Source organism: Canis lupus, chromosome 19 (assembly GCF_048164855.1).
Source record: "Canis lupus baileyi chromosome 19, mCanLup2.hap1, whole genome shotgun sequence".
In the NCBI taxonomy this organism is placed as follows: Eukaryota; Metazoa; Chordata; class Mammalia; order Carnivora; family Canidae; genus Canis; species Canis lupus.
In genome coordinates, this window is record NC_132856.1 from 5485544 (window position 1) to 5502062 (window position 16519).

Here is a 16519-nt window from a genome sequence, read left to right on the forward strand (position 1 = left end):
GGCCAACGCGGTGGACTTTGCAGGACATTTGCATCTGCCTGTGCAGCCCTGAAGCTCCCGTTTTGAGCACCGCACCTCCCTTTTTGTTAGGGATGCCCCCCCGCCCGCCACCTGCACCTTGGGGCCCATCTGTGCTGGCCTCTGCCTGTTGGTGCCCATGTTCCTGCTACTGCGCTGGGTTCCAGGGTGGGTCCCAGACACGGGCCAAGGCAATGAGGTGCTGTGTGAGCTTTGCTGGGAATACCAGGCTGACCTTGAGTCTGAGAGGCCATCAGGCCTGGGCCCCTTGTCCCCTGTCGCTGCAGGTGCAAGCTGAGGGGAAAGCCAGCACTGCTAGAGGTGACCAACGTCATCACTGCTTGGGCCCCGAGCCCTGCCGGGCTTGCGGTCACAGCGGCCTTCGATTTTTCTGTCATTCTTTTCTTTTTTGTGTGAGCTAGTTTGGCTGAGTTTTCTGGCAGATGCAACAGAACAACCCAACAGGATGGAGTCAAAAGTGGGGAAGGGTGTGCCAGGGGAAGGGAACAGCCTGAGCAAAGCTCTGGAGATGGGGAGGAAGGCTGACGTGCCTGGAGACTTGATGAGGGGTGCAGGGTGTGACCTGATTGGATGGGACTCCCACATAATCCTTATCTAATCCTTGTGGCAGTCAGTAGAGGGGCTGCTGAAGCATGGTGGGGCAGGGACAGGGGCCGTGTTGCATTTTCCAAACGTCCCTCTGGCTGCAGTCTGGAGAACGCATGACGGGGGTGAAGGCAGGTCCTTACAGGGGTTGATCCCTCTGGGGACACCAGCAACTTATTGGGTTGGGGCCCTTGGACCTGGGTCTTATCACTCCAGCCCTATCTCATGTCCAGGAAGATATCTCTTCCTTATCTCAGGAACAAGCTCACTCACCAGACTGGAACAAGCCTTCTGGAACTATCTTAGCCAAAACCGTGGTGACATTCATGCTAATACTCATGCATTCTGACCTTCTGCAAGCACTCTGCTCTCCAGACCCTGGGGATAGGCTGCAGTTCATGGCTGAGTGTCAGGCTGAGTCCAGTCTGCCCACTGGTCTTCCTGCCAAGGCTTTCTGGTGGTGATTAGAGACAGGGCCACCGGCAGTGGCAGGGTTGAGGGGACGTCTGCACCAGCGCACACCGTCATAGAACTCAGGCCTCACTCGTGGGACCGGCGAGGGGTGGCCAGTAAGTCCATGCACAGAGGGCCGTGCAAGGAGCAACTGGGGCCGCTGGCCTCTCTGTTGCATTGGTTTTCAGACCTTGGGGGCAGAGGGCTGACACTCACCCACACCACTGTCCCGGGGGCGGGGGGCAGCATCCCCGTCCATCCCCCCCAGCCCTCCCTCTGGACACCTTGCTGTGTATCTCTGTTAGGAACAGCTTCAGAAAATGAGTACTGTGACTGGGTGTGCAAGTAGTTTTTAAATAAACATTCTATTTTAGAATAGTTTTGGATCTCTCGAAAAAGAGCAAAGATAGTGCAGAGCGCTCCCGCATGCCCCCCATCCACCCGATTTTCTTTGTTAGTAGTACCTTACACTCTTCTATGCACTCATCACAATGACTGAACTGGCACTAATACACTAGTATGAACTAAAGCCCACCGCGTATTCAGATATCCTTGGTTTCTCACCTGTGTCCTCCTTTGCCCGCAGATGCCACCCTGGATACCATGTTGCCGTCATTGTGGCTCCTCTTGGCTTTGCTAGCTTGGCAGACTTTTCTCAGCTGTGACGACGTCGACAGTTTGAGGAGAGTTGGTCAGGTGCATGGTTAGATACGCCTCCTGGAGCTGGTCTGGCATTTTCCTCTGGATTCGACTGGAAGGGATGGAGGTCTGGGTGGGGGCGGGGGTGGGGGCGGGGGTGGGGGCGGTGGCAGGGGAGAAGCTCCCAGAGATGTCACACCGTATCGAGGTCACATGCTGTTGATATGACATATCACTGTTGGTGTTGACCTTGACCACCTGGTTGAGGTCGCGTCCATCAGGTTTCTCTGTGAAGTTACTCTTTTTCCCTCTTCCCCTACTGCCTTCTTTTGTGCTCATATTTCAAATTCTTTAACAGCCCCGTGTTAGAGTTGCCATTCAGTATCTTTACTGCCTGCACTTGGCACCCTTTTAAACTGGTCTGTCCCTGCAGAGTCCTCCAGGGACGCCCCCACTGTCTACTCCCTGACGATGCCCGAGCTGCCCCTGTGCAGGTGGGGGTGTCTGAGCACCCCACTGGGCCCCCAAGACTTGCTTTATCCAAGTCACTGAGCTACACCACAAACCAGGGCCCACCCAGTTAGCCGAGGACTAACCAATGGACCATGGGCTCCATTGCTTGGCCGGTACAATATTTGGAAAAGTTTTGAGCCAACACTTCACATCAACTTATGGTTTCCCGAGGTAAAGCTGTTCTCTTAAACTATGTTGATTTGGTAGCTCCTCTGGTCCCTTCAGACCTCCTGGCACCTGTAAAATAGACCCTGCAGAGTGCTTTTCTCACAGAAAGAGCTGTTGTGGAGTGGGCCCGGCAGCCTGGCTCGAGGTGGTAAGTGGCCTGTCACAGGAGGTATGCACGGTGGGCCCGGAAGGCCAGGACACGGGTGGAGCCCTTGAAGTCCTATCTTGTCCAGAGCCCATGGTTTTGTTAGGCCCCGGTTTTCTTGGGCTACTCTGCAGCCAGTGGGCTGGAAGCCAGCGGCTCCTTCCTTCCTTTTCAGCGGAGTTCTGGTGGATCTGTGGGGCAGTGGTGCCCCCTCGTGGCCACAGCCCCAGCCTGCGTTCTGCCCATGGCCAGTGGGGAGGGATGGATTTGGACAGGTGGGCATGAGGGAAAGTGTTGTCTTATTTTTTATTTATTTATGTTTGACTTTATATTTTAATTTAAAAGTACTTTATTTAAATTCAATTTGTCAACATATAGCATAACACCCAGTGCTCATCCCATCTGGTGCCCTCCTCAGTGCCAGTCACCCAGTCACCCCATCCCCTCACCTGCCTCCTTTCTGGAAAGTGTTGTTTTAACTTCAAGTTCTTATTTACTTCTAGTTAGTTAACATATAGTATAATATTAGTTTCAGGAGGAGAATTAAGTGATTTATCACTTATACACGATACCCAGTGCACATCACAAGTGCCCTCCTTAACTCCCATTCCCCACCAACCTCCTTCCATCTGCCTTCTGTTTCCTATCATCAAGAGTCTCTTATGGCTTGCTTCTCTCTCTCTCTCTCTCTCTCTCTTTTCCCCCTTCCCCTGTGTTCATCTGTTTTGTTTTTTAAATTCCACATATGAGTGAAATCATACGGTATTTGTCTTTCTCTGACTTATTTCACTTAGCATAATGCTCTCTAGCTCCATCTGTGTCATTGCAAATGGCAAGATTTCATTCTTTTTGATGGCTGAGTAATATTCCATACACACACACACACACACATATACCCAACTTCTTTGTCTGTTCATCAGTCGATGGACATCTGGGCTCTTCCCATAATTTGGTTATTGTTGATAGTGCTGCTATAAACATCAGGGTGCATGTGCCCCTTTGAATCAGTATTTTTGCATCCTCTGGGTAAATACCGAATAGTGCAATTGCTGGGTCATAGGGTTGTTCTATTTTTAACTTTTTGAGGAGTTTCCATACTGTTTTCCACAGTGGCTGTACCAGTTTGCATTCCCACCAACAGTGCAACAGGGATCTCCTTTCTCCTTGCTAACATCCATTAGCAACAACATCCATTGTTAATTTTAGCCATTCTGACAGGTGTGAGGTGGTATCTCATCATGGTTTTGATTTCTATTTGAGGGAAAGGTGTTTTTGATGGCAAGGGGGTCCATGGTACCTTGTGGGCACACCGGAGGCCCCACCTGTGGCCCGTTGTGGCTGGAGGGAAAGGGGTACCAGGAGCAGAAGCTGGAGGTCTGGGAGAAGTCAGATGGAAAGAGCATTGGGTGCTGAGTGAGGAATGGTCCTCAAGGACATGTGGCCCAGGTAGTGCCCCAACTTTGGCAGAGTGGCCAGCCCTCCCTTGAACAGCAGGTGTGTCCCGAACCCCAAGGCTGTGGTCTTCCTGAGGTCTGCTCCGTTGCCCCACCTGTGGGACCAAGGATCCCCACCCATAAGAATCTTCCTGGCAAATAGACTTATTGACCTAGTCTGACCTGTGCTGCCACGTGACCACCATTGATGGCAGGTGCTTTAACGGTGGTGGAACTGCAGGCAGAGTGCACCACCCAGAGAACTGCCGTGCCTTGGTTCCACTAGTGTCTATTGGGCAGCGACCGCCAGGTTCCAGCTTCTGTTCTTGGGGGCTCTGCATTGCTAAGATTTCGCTCCACCCCTCTGCAACCAGAAGGGCAGGCTTCTGTTCCTATTTTACAGAAGTGGAAACTGAGGTTTAGAGCATGGCCCTTGCCTGAGGTCACATAGAGATTCACACCCAGGTGTGCCTGACTGCAAAAGCTCAGTGCTCAGGAGAATGAGACAAGTGACAGGCTGGGAGACAATATTGCTAAAGACATGGCTGGTAGAGGACTGTCATCCAGAAAAATACAAAGAATTCTTAAAACCCAATAAAAAATGAATAATCTGATTTAAAAATGGGCAAAAGACCTCAAGAGACACCTCACCAAAAAAAGATATATAGGTAGAAGTATATGACAAATAAGTATATGAAGACATATGCAACATCATATGTTATTAGGGGATTGTACGTTAAAATGAGATACCACTACACACACAGCAGGATGGCTAAAATCTAGAACACTGGCGATGCCAAATGCCGGTGAGGATGCAGAATAATGGGAACTCCCACTCATTGCTGGAGGGAATGCAAAATGGTATAGCAACTTTGGAAGACAGCTTGGCAATTTCTTACAATACTAAACACACTCTTACCGCACAACGCAGCAGTCACACTCCTTGGTATTTATCTGAAGCAATCGAAAAAATATATATCCACACAAGAACCTGCACATGGATGTGTATAGCAGCTTTATTCACAATTGCCCAAACACAGAAGCAACTACAATGTCTTTCTGTAGGTGAATGAATACGTAAACCACGGTCCGTCCCAACAATGGAATTATTCGGCGCTAACAGAGAATGAGCAACCAAGTCATAATGGACATGGAGGAGCCTAAAATGCATATTATTAAGTGAAAGAAGCCAGTCTGAAAAGGCTACAGAGTGGATAATTCCAGCTATATGACATTCTGGAAAAGGCAAAACTATGAAGACGTCAAAGATCGGTGGTTGCCAGGGGGTTGGAGGAGGGAGGGATAAGTAGGTGGAGCCCAGAGGATTTCAGGGCAGTGAAATGACTGTACCATACATATAATGGTGACACATGCTGTTATACATTTTTCAAGACCCATAGCATGTACACCATCAAGAGTGGATCGCCATGTGAACTGTGGATTTTGGGAGATGATGATGTGTCCATGTAGGTTCATGGGCAGGTGTGGATATTAGGGGACACTATGCATGTGTGGGGGTAGGAGACATTTGGGAATATGGCTGTGAGCCCAAAACTGGTCTGAGGGTGCCTGGGTGGCTCATTGGTTAAGCATCAGACTCTCGATTTCAGTTCAGGTCATGACCTCTGGTTTGTGAGATAGAGCCCACCCAGTGTGGAGCCTGCTTAAGACCCTCACTCTGCCTCTTCCTTTGCCCCAACGCCCTATGCTTTCTCTCTCTCAAAGAAAAAAAAAAACCTCCCTGAAAAACAACCTATTAAAAGCAAGCAAAGCAAAAGCAAAAACACCTCATTGCATTGCCCTACCCAGACTCCAGAAGCTCCGTCTGGCGGGGAGTTGGACATAGAAACAGGTACAACCGTTTGGACAGTCCCTGCAATGAGGAGGAAGCGCAGGGAGCTGCGGACTCTCAGCATCAGAGAAGGCTTCCCGGAGGACGGGTTGCCTCCAGTGGGTTTTGCCCCTCCAGCAAGCTGTCACCCCAGCGGAGAAGCAGGGCGGGCATTCCAGGGAGGGGAACCCGCTTGCACGAGGTGCAGGGCTGGGGAGCAGCGGAAGTTCTCAGCTGCAGAGTGGGGGTGCGCGTGCAGAGATCCGTCGCAGGAGGAGGGGCAGTGGACCCTGGGGGCCGCTCCCTGGAGCCCTGGGAGGTTCAGGCGAGGTCGGCTAAGGGTGTGTGCGGCGACCCCTGGCGGTGGTGAGCGGCATTGCAGGCGGCCGCGCAGGCGCAGGCGCAGGCCAGGCCGAGTCCGCGCGGGCGGGGCCAGGTGGGGCTGGGGCAGGTGGAGGCTCCGCGTCCCGGGGCTGTGGATGCCCGGAACGACATCCTCCGTGTGTCACTAGCCTCTAGTGGAACTGTGGGGTTTCCTTTCATTATTCACACAGACAACAAACTGCGGGAGCATCAGCGGTGCTCACACTACCTTTCGGATATCTCAAAATGTCATTTATGCTCATCGGTACTTTGAAATTACTGTGGGCCTCACACCTGCCGCCGGCCCGCGTTACTCACTGTGTGAAGAACGGAGCCGGCAAGGTGCCATCGCACAGATTTCTTTTCAGTATTTCGAGAACTATGGTTTCAGAGTAATTGGCATTTTAAAAACACCCCCCAGACTGCCAGAGACGTTCCTGGCACACGCGCGCACACGTGTACATGCACGTACCTGAACATGCGTATAGGCACACACAAAGGCACACACACACACAAATATATACATGTGTGCACACACACTTGGTTGAGAAGCCCTCTGAAGAAGAAAGGCGACAGCGGTGAGTGCCCTGTAGGAAGTGGCTGTCCATACACTTAACCATCTAGATCTGTACACTTGAGTGAGAAAGAGGCACTACTGGTAGTTAGGTTTGAACAGCAGGTGCACATGGACTCTCGCAAGTGCCTCAGCTCAAGGGCTACCCTGCATCTGGGGCCTGTGTCTGTGCTTGTGTTTCTGGAGGCCAGTGAACATGGATGTGGGGAAATCTAGGGGGTGCATCTGATGTGGGGGGGCACCAATCTGGTGGCAGGGGTGCGGGGGTGTGAGTGCAGGATTCTGATCTGTGGCACCTGTCTGACTGATAGCCTGGCATGCAGCCCCTTGTCCTGCCTGGCCATCCTGGCCCCCAGAGGAGACCCTGCCCAGGTGTTCCCAGGGGTAGCCAGTGGTCTGGGGGAGCGCGCCTGCCCTGCCTTTTCTGAGAGAGATAGGGTGGGCTACAAGTATAGCCTTCTTGCCTCACCAAACTCATCCTCCTTTCTATGACCACTCCCATTTTCCAGATGCAGAAACAGGCCCAGAGAGGTTGCCTATTTCGCCCAGGGCCACATAGGCTGTCCAGCCAGGGATAATGGAGGGGTAGGTGCCTGGTCTTTCTGAGCCTCAGGGTCTTCACCTGGCATGGCAGGAGGTCACAGGAAGATGTCTGAGGCCGACCTAGCAGAGGAAGTCCTCATCTTGGGTCTCTCCCGGGTAACTCCCACCATGACTCCCCATTCCCCACGGCATCGGGTCCAAGTTCCACAGTCCTGCATTGTGGGTCTTGGCCTCTGCAGCCTCCTCACCCATCACTCCTGATCCTGCCCTGTCCCCTGTGCTACCCCAGCTGCTAGCCCTTCCCAACCCTCTCCAGGCATGTTCACAACCCCGTGCCTCTGCTATTCTGTTTCCTCTGCAGGGAGTGCCTGGAGAACTCCTACTCATCCTGTAGGAGTACTCCGACCTGCCCCACTCTGATTGCCCACAGAGAGCTGGCCCCTCCTGCTCTGGCCCCCACTGCTTTCACACATCCTTGTAGGGTAGCCCATAAATCTCAGGATTTATGCAGATAAACATCATCTCTGCATCTCCAACGCTCAGCACCAGGTGCAGCATTAAGTAGGCGCTAATAAATGTTTGTTGAGTGAATATACAAACAAACGTGTTTGTGCACTGCTCTGCCTTCTCCACGAGTGGCTTGAGAAAAAGTCTGAGGCCTTTCCAGCTACTCGGGTGGTCATCTGAATTTGTCCAGCTGTCCAGGCTGAAGGGAGAATCAGGACTGTGTGGTGGTGACAGAGCAGTCTGGGTGGGGAGTCCTAAGCTGGGGCTTGTCTGTGAGCTGCACCGCCCCCCAGCACCCGAAGCATCTGCCCTAGGTTCCTCTCTGCATGCACCTTGGGAAAGGGGTGCTTTGCTGTTGCTCCCACATAGGCCCCTGAGGGTCCCCAGGGGGGCTCAGCCCTTGGTGGCTCTCTCTCTCTCTCTGCCCTCAAAGGTCAGTGCTGGGCTAGGCCTCATCCTCTCCTCTGTCGATGTATCAGGTCGGAAGCTCAAGGCTGGTCCAGCCTGGCCGGGGCCAAGGTTTACGAGCTCGTCCTCCCCACCCCAGCCACTCTGACCCTGTGAAACACGCCAGGAAGGGTGGGGACGGGAAGGGGACAGCGGGTCTCCGAGCCTGCCCCGGGGCGCCGTCAGCGGGTCGGGATTTATGCCTTGATGTTCCCACCCCAAGAGCCGGTCACTGGGCTGACGCCCTTGGCTGGTGCTGAGCCATCCCTGCAGGGGACCTAGTGGGGCCTGAGGACCAACAGCTGGCCAGGAGGTGGGCAGGAGGCATCCCGAGACAGACTGGTCCCAAAGTGAGCACAAGTCACCCGGTTGCTGCTGTGGGATGAGAACTCGCCTGGCAAGCCCACCCGCCAGCCGTGGGGAAGGGCAAGTACCCGACTGGCGGGGCCTGAGGCCAGCCCAGCCTTGGCCCAGCTGAGAGACACTGGCTAGGACAGCCTGCCTCCCTGGGCCTCAGTTTGCTCAAGTGCGAATGGCACAGTGGAGTAGCCACGCACAGGGCCGTGGGGCTGTGTATGCTCCCTGACGTCAGCTGATGTGCACACTTGCAGGGGCATCACTCGTGTGTGTCTGTCTGGTGGGCTCTTCCCTTCTTGGTTTTTGTTTTTTTTTTAAGATTTATTTATTTATGTATTTATTTATTCACAAAACACACAGGGAGGGAGGCAGAGACACAGGCAGAGGGAGAAGCAGACTCCTCGCAGGGAGCCCGACGCGGGACTTGATTTCAGGACCCCGGGATCATGCCCTGAGCCAAAAATAGATGCTCATCCGCTGAGCCACCCAGGCGTCCCCTTCCCTTGTTGTACCAGCCACCCCCACACTCCGTTTACTTTGGGGGAGCTCCCCTCCCCCCTGCACATGGTCTTAGCTGAGCCGTCTCCCTGCACACCTTCCTACCTGTCCCTCCAGCACTGGGAGTCAAATACGAAGTCCCCTCAGCAGGGCTCCTCAGGGGTGAGTGGCAGCTCAGAAGGGCAAGAAGTAAGGGGAGAGGTGGTTTGGGGGGTTTTGCTGGCCTCAGACTGAGTTCCAGAAGCCACAGTGGGAAGGATGGGGCCAGGGGAGCGGCAGGCAAACCTGAGCTGGGTCTGGGATGCGGGGGCAGGGGTGGTGGCACCATGGGTCACCCAGCTGCTCATGTAGAAGCCTGGGGTAGCTGGACTCCTCCCTCTCACCCCCCACATCCAAACCATCAGTGCATCTGGCTTGCTGGGCCCTCAGAACATTCTAGAACCCAGCCTCCTCCTAGCCTCTACTTCTCACTAACCCCCCACATCCAACCATAGGCAATTCCTTCATAATGAGCCCTCAGAACACTTCAGAACTCAACCACCTCCACCTGCCTCTGCTGCCACCAGCCTGGCTCCAGCCGCCACGTCTCACCTGGAACATCGTGATTGCCTCCTCCCTTATCTCCTGTCCTCACAACCCTTTCTCCTCAAAGCTGCCTGGACATTGGTTGCAAACAGCTCGCCTGTTCTCAAGTCCTCCCACCCCCCGTGGAAACCAGCACACCCAGGATCAAGCGAAGTTCCTTACCGTGGTCTGTAAGACCTCTGAGTTCTGGTCCCTGCTCCCCTCTCTGACCTCCTCTCCTCCACTCTCTTTCCGCATCCACTGCAGTGCCCCTCGCTGCTCCTGAGCTTCCTTAGTACGTTCCCACCTCAGGGCCTTTGCACTTACTGTTCTCTCTGCCTGGAACTTTGTTTCCCAAGTATTCATAAGACCCCTTCCCTCTCTATCAGGTCTTTTCTCAACTGTCACCTCCACATGGAGGTCTTCCTTGATTTCATATCTACAATAAGCCCTTGCTCCCCCATCACCTATCATTCCCCCATCTTCTTACCCTTTTGTATTTTCTTTCAAGCAGGTTCACTGATGTTATTTTATAGATTTAGTTGTATAATTATTGTGGGGGTCGCTGCTAGACAGACCCTGTGGTGTGACGAGTGTGGGGATGGGGAAGACACAGCGGGGTCTGCGGGGTGCTCAGAGCAGGTCCCTGCCTCAGTGTCCCCCTGAGGCCTGGACTCCCCACCCCCCTCAGCAGCCTGCTAATGCGATGCGGTAATTCTGAGTCCCTGCTTTGTCCGGGAAGAGAGGTTGCCATGGAAACAGAGGCGCGAGGCTCCAGCAAAGGGAGCATTACCCTCCCTTTGTTAGACCCAGAGGCCTGCCTTCTGGGGGCCACCCCACCTGCTGCCTGCCTTTGGGAAAGAAGACGGTCTGTGCTTGTTGAGGGGCCAGTAGCCAAGACTGGGGACCCCCAGTCTGCCCATCTTTCTTGCCCTTGAGCCTCCCTTTTGTCTCGTTGGTGAGGAGGAGGATGGAAGGGCCCAGCTCCCTGGAGCGGTGGAGGATCCGGCTGGGGAGCCCAGGGCATCTGGACCACCCGCATGTCCGCACCCCACGGCCTTCAGGCGTCCCTGGCCCTGGCCTTCTGTGCACCCCTAGCCCTGGCATTTCCATCCGCACACAACTCTGCTTTCAGAAAATCCGTGCTGAGCCCACTGGGGCGCGCGTGGGCTGGGCTGGGGTGGGCCACGGGCCACAGTGACGGCGGCCAGCGCGGTTGCAACTGAAGACCTCCCTGGGCTCAGTGGCCCCTCGGGCGCCGCAGGAAGGGAGGGCCCGCCTGTGGGCACACGGGGGGGCGGGGTGCTGAACCCCTGCCCTGCCTCCCCGGGCCAGGGCCGCAGCCAGCCGGAAGGTCCGTGACCTCTGGGCTCGGGGTGTGGTCGCTTCGCTTCTTCCGTCCGCCTGGCTGCGGCCCAGGCCGGGAAGGGGGGCTGGGGCTGGGGGAGGGGGCGGGGCAGGAAGCCCAGGCCTCCCGCGGGCCAGGCCCCCTCCAGCAGGTGGCGAGGCCCGCCCTCCGGGGAGCCGCACCGGCCCTGAGCGCCCCCCGCCGGGCCTTGGGCGCCTCTTCCCTTCCGTGCCCCTGCGCCTGCGCCTGCCCCTGCCCCTGCGCCTGCCCCTGCGCCTGCCCCTGCCCCAGCCCCTGCGCCTGCCCCTGCCCCGCCCAGGGCATCCCGCTCCCCGCTCGCGCCGCAGGAAGGGCCTGGGCGCCCAAGGCCGGAGCCGGGCGCCGGGGAGCCGGGTGCCGCCAGGGGGCGCTGCGGCGCCGTGGACGCGAGCCGGGAGCCCGGGCCAGTCGGGGCGCGGGGAGCCGGCCCCAGGGTCTCCCGGCGGCGGCCGCGGCCTGGGTCACGCGGGGCCCCTGCCCTCGCACCACGGCCCCGGGCAGGCGGCGGGGCCCGGCCTCCAGGCTCCGAACCTCCGCGCGGCGCAGAGCCGGCAAGATGCCCGGGTTCAGGGCTCAGACCCGGGCACTGCCCGTTACCAGCGCTCGGGGCCGTTGCCCTCGGAGCTTGGGGTGAAGTGAGGGGTGGCCCGTGAGGTGGGGTTACGTGAGGACGGAAGGTGCCAGTGCCCGTTCCGCGGCTCGGGAGGGGTCATTATTATCACTCGTTTCGCATCCTGTTTGCTCACAGCCCCAGAGACCCAGACGCGCGCGGAGGTGCAAGCGTCAGGAAGTGGACAATCGCGGGGGAGTGAACCCCGCGCCTGGAGCATCCAGGAGACATTCGGCCCAAACTGTCCCTTTCCAGGGAGACGAGGAAAACGAGAGGCTGCAGCAGGTTGAGCTCCAGAAGGTCTGTGCCAGGCCCTGACCGGGACAAGCTGCTGAGCACCGCGAGCCCCAGTCCCCCCACCTGTAAAATGGGATGCCGGCGTCTCTCAGGTAAGGCTAGGGGTGCACATCTAGGACCGGGTGTGGCACGCAGTAGGTGTTCAACAAACCTGGGTGGCCGCCTCCCCAGCTTCGTCACACAATGAGACAGGCTTGTAGAGGGAGGCCTGAGACCGGCCATCCCCCACCATCCAGGAGGGGACAAATGACAGCACCATGAGGCCATCCTGGAAGGGTGTTGGGTGGGAGGACAGTAGCTTTCAGTGCCACTGGCTGACCCTCTGGGCCTGGGCACAGCCCCTCTCCCGGCCATCGAGCCCTCTTCCCTGCTGAGGCTGCCATCCCCTGAGCAGCAGGAGGAGGGTGGACAGTGGCCGCAGCAGCAGGAAGGCCACTAGAGGTGGTGCTTGGGAAAGGCACAGGTGCAGAGGGGTGACGGACTCAGCAGAATGACCGGGGGGGGGGTGTCTCCCAGGGTGCCAGGGAACTTCGTGGCCATTCTCACTGACCCCTCGCTGTATGTAAGAGCAACCAAAGTCAAAGAGGTAAGGGGCTTGCCCCAGGTCACATGGCTAGGCAGAGGTGGGTGGGGCAAAGGTGGCTGAGCCTGTATGTCTCCTCCACGATCAATATCCAGGCCACATTCATTTCTGCAGCCCTCTCCATACCAGCATGGAAGAGCGTGAAGATGTGTTTGTTGAGTGAATGACTGTGTCTGCCAGGCAGCATTACCAAAGATCTATGGTTGTGGTGAGGGAGGGGATGTTCTGCTCAACTTTGTTCTTCTCTGAGCTCCCTTGCTCCTGAGCTCAGGTCCAGACCCTTCAGTGGACTCTGAGATGTGCAGTGACCCCTGGAGACTCCGTTCTGTGAGGAGTGGCTCAGCCAGGACAAATGGACCCCCAGCCTCTGGGGTCCAGCTACTATTCCTAATTCTCTTCATGATTGTCCTGGGGCAGGAGGGACAGGAGGCTGGGAGGTCTGCGGGCAGGGCTGGGAGCCTTAGGAAGACAGGACCTAAGCTTGTGAATAAGAGCCCCCATGTTAGGCACAGCTGCCCCATGCTGAGGGTGAGCACGTTGGGATGGCCATTGGTTGGGGATGTTCATGCAGCCATCTGTTCGTTATTGAGCACCTGTTGTGTACCAGACGCTGGAGCATCAGACCTTTGGCTGGAGAAATGGACAGTCAACAAATAAACTTAGGATGTGAGGGCAGGGGGTGACAAGGGGGAAGACAGACAGCAGGGCAGACTTGGAGCAGAGCAACCCTGGGCCTGGGTCAGACAGAGGAGCATCGTAGGGACAGGAGCCGGGATGACGGGGAGGGAGGGGGCTGCCGGGTGGAAGGCAGGGGAGAGGGTCCCCGCAGAGGGGCCTGCTGGCGAGGCCAGGAGGCAATAATGTGCCGGGGTGGCTGACATGGGGTGACAGAGACTCAAGAGGGGGACCGTCGCCCATGCCCTAGGCCCCCTTGCCCTCCTCCCCCGCTGGCTCCCGGACCCCAAAACGGCACAGCCCGGAGAGGCTGCAGCAGCTCTATGGCCACAAGGGGGCAGCAGAGGACACACCTGGGAAGGACTGGGAAGGCTGGGGGCTGACCCAGAGCCCTGGGGGACTCCAGCAGCTGGGCCTGGGGACCAGACCCTCCCAACTCTGCTCCTCTGTCCCCATCCTTGCAGCTCTCTTCTGAGCCTCCCCCAGCTCCTCGGCAGTCGGAATAGTGCCTGCTAAAATCCTGATGCTTGCCTCTGTGACATGGGGACCATCCCAGTTCCATCTCTGGGGCCCATTGTCGCTCTCAGTAACGTTGTTGGCAATCGCGCACACCTCCACTGATTGACCTGCCTTGAGCAACCTGCTTTCACTCTGAGACTCAGTTTCCCCATATGTAAGCTGGGGGTGATGCCAGAGCTTAGGTGTGGGAATCCTGTGCAAAGAAATTGATATAGTACTGATAAGGCATGCCAGGTACTCAGCACAGTGCCTGGCACATAGTAGCTGCTCAGTGAAGATAATTTATAATGACAAGGATTAATGACTTGGGGTGTTGAGCCGAGAGAGAGAGAGAGAGAGAGAGAGAGAGAGAGAAACTGTTCAGATGGGAACACTGAAGAGGAGGGATTTGCTAACGCATACCCACCAGGAACGAGACTGGGAGCACCCCCCACCCCAAGACTCCCTGTCCATTTGCAGATGGGGACCCTGAAAGGGTTGTCAGCCTGGCCAAGGCCGCTGAATCTGGGATGCCAGCTTCCTGGCCACAGCTTATCCTGCCCCTCTGGAACACCTGCCTGTCAAGACCCCCTTTGCCCAGCCTCTCACCTGCCACTGGTAGTTCCTGGACCATCTAGGCTCTGCTTGCACAGCACCTCCCACCCCAGGAGGTGACCCTCCCTCCCTGACAAGCCAACTCTGACGGGGGGAGGAAGGAGCTTGCTGGGGTGGGAGCTTCTCAGGCTGTGACTCCCAATGTCCGCCTGTGCCAACCGTGTGAGAGCAGAGAGCTGCAAACCCTGGAATGCCTCATGCCTGGAAACCTGGTCCTTTAGTCTTTGAGTTCTCAGATTATCCTAGTGGACGGGGCCCCCTCATTTCTAACAGAGTACGGAAGGGAGCCCCTAGATTTTGATGCCCTTCAGGGTGCATGAGGTGTTTCCGGAGGGTGGGTGGGCACCCAAGGGGAGGCAGCTGGAGGTGGCAGTTTAGGAGGAGCTGGGGTGGATGAGGGAGCATTGGGGAGCCTCGTGTGAACCCCCCTCCCCATGGGGAAGAACCTCCCCTGGATGGGTGTGCTCGTTCCCTTGGTGTGGAGGGGAAGCCCCTCTTCTGCGCCCCTCTCTCCCCATGTCCTTGTGAAACACCCACAGCCCTCTTGGAATAATTCCTCTGAAACCTCGAATACCTCCAGCGTCTCCCAGGGTATTTTTCTTGTGGTTAAGGTGGTATTTACAGTGAAAACAGCTATTGAAGCAAATCGCAAAAATAATGTCAGTGTTTCCACTTTTGACAAAAATGGGAAGGCAGGTGGTTTCTTGTCTGCGATAAGCGCATCTGCTCCTGCAATAATTACTATTTGAGATAATTATGAAAAAGAATTTAAATACTTAAGGCACGCACAGGGGCCAGGACAACTTTCTTTCGCCTTATTCATAATTTCTCCTGCAAGTTGGAGCCTTGTCCTGTCGTGGGCCGAGGGAGGGCCCCAGGAGAGGCACTGGAGGCGGTGGGCCAGTGCTCAGGCCCCGGGGCTGGGGCCAGGGCCGGCTCCGGGCCCCCGGAAGGACCGTGGCTCCTGGAGGCGGGCACACCTGGGTTGAATCTGGACTTGTCTGGGGTGCCACTGTGGACAATGAGCTCTGCACCTCAGTTTTCTTATCTGGGCAATGGGGCTAATGAGTGGGTACACCTTAGAGGATTGTTAGGAAAATCAAGCAGGTGAGGAAGGTCCGGGAAGCACCCAGTGCTCCGCAGGGGGAGCAGCCTGGGTTGGCATCTGAGGCTTCTGCAGCCTGGTGTCTGTGGAAATAAGACCCAGTGCTTGCTCAAGGAGAACCCGGTGAGTTTGCACTCCCTCCTCTCCACTCTCCCATCTGAACCCCTCTGGGGGATGCAGGATTCTGAGGGCAGCAGGGCAGCAGCGACTGCCCTAGAGCCAGAGAGGAGCAGGGCCCCAGGTAAGCTCAGGGGGCAGGGCCAGGGTTTAGAGCTGGGACCCAGGTGTCCCAGTCAGAGCTCTGTGCGGGGTGGGGGTGGGGGTGGGGGGGTGGGGGTGGACTGTCAGGGAGAGAGTGTTCTCTCTGCAACCTGAGGTGTCCAAGCAGTGATCATCTACCAGGGATATTGGGGAAGGGCCAGGGCTGGGCTGGGGACCCCTGAAGACCTCTGTCTGGTCTTAGGATTTAAGGGCACATCAAGGGGATCCCTGGGTGGCGCAGCGGTTTGGCGCCTGCCTTTGGCCCAGGGCACGATCTTGGAGACCCAGGATCGAATCCCACATCGGGCTCCCGGTGCATGGAGCCTGCTTCTCCCTCTGCCTGTGTCTCTGCCCCTCTCTCTCTCTCTCTGTGACTATCATAAATAAATAAAAAAAAATTAAAAAAAAATAAGGGCACATCAAGACCCAAGGAACCTGGGTCCTAGGGGAAGCTAGGGAAGGGAGACATGGAGAGAAGGTGGCTGGGGCGGATGAAGCACACACAGGGGTCTCTGATCGAGCCCAGCTCTCAAGCTGCCTCCACCCAGGGCTGCCTCTGGGTGCCTGGGGACCTGCTTGAGTGGAAATGAGGCAGGGGGCTGGCCTGCATGATCTTGGAGGAAGAGGGTCCTGTGACCCATTCAAGCAGAAACCAAGAATCCACCCAGGGGGTCACAAGAAGACAAGCAGCTGGTCCTGCTCTGACTCATTGTCTGGTGTTGCATAGGTCTGTCTGTGCCTGACTCGGGCCTCACTTGCCTCATCTTTGCAACAATAGGGTTCGACTGTAAATGAAAACCCCGAAGAGCGATGGCTTAAATGAGGGAGA

The 16519-nt window shown here is 56.5% G+C and overlaps 1 long non-coding RNA gene across 2 annotated transcripts; it reads left to right on the forward strand.

The window, feature by feature from the left end:
- The first annotated feature begins 9559 nt into the window (after positions 1-9559).
- LOC140609764 (uncharacterized) lies at positions 9560-15723 on the forward strand. 2 transcript variants are annotated; one of them, XR_012011496.1, is made up of 4 exons: positions 9560-9850; positions 11912-12045; positions 12470-12539; positions 13676-15723. It is a non-coding gene; the product is annotated as an uncharacterized lncRNA (long non-coding RNA). The 2 variants fall into 2 exon arrangements; XR_012011495.1 differs by having other exon boundaries at positions 12470-15723.
- Positions 15724-16519: the final 796 nt, after the last annotated feature.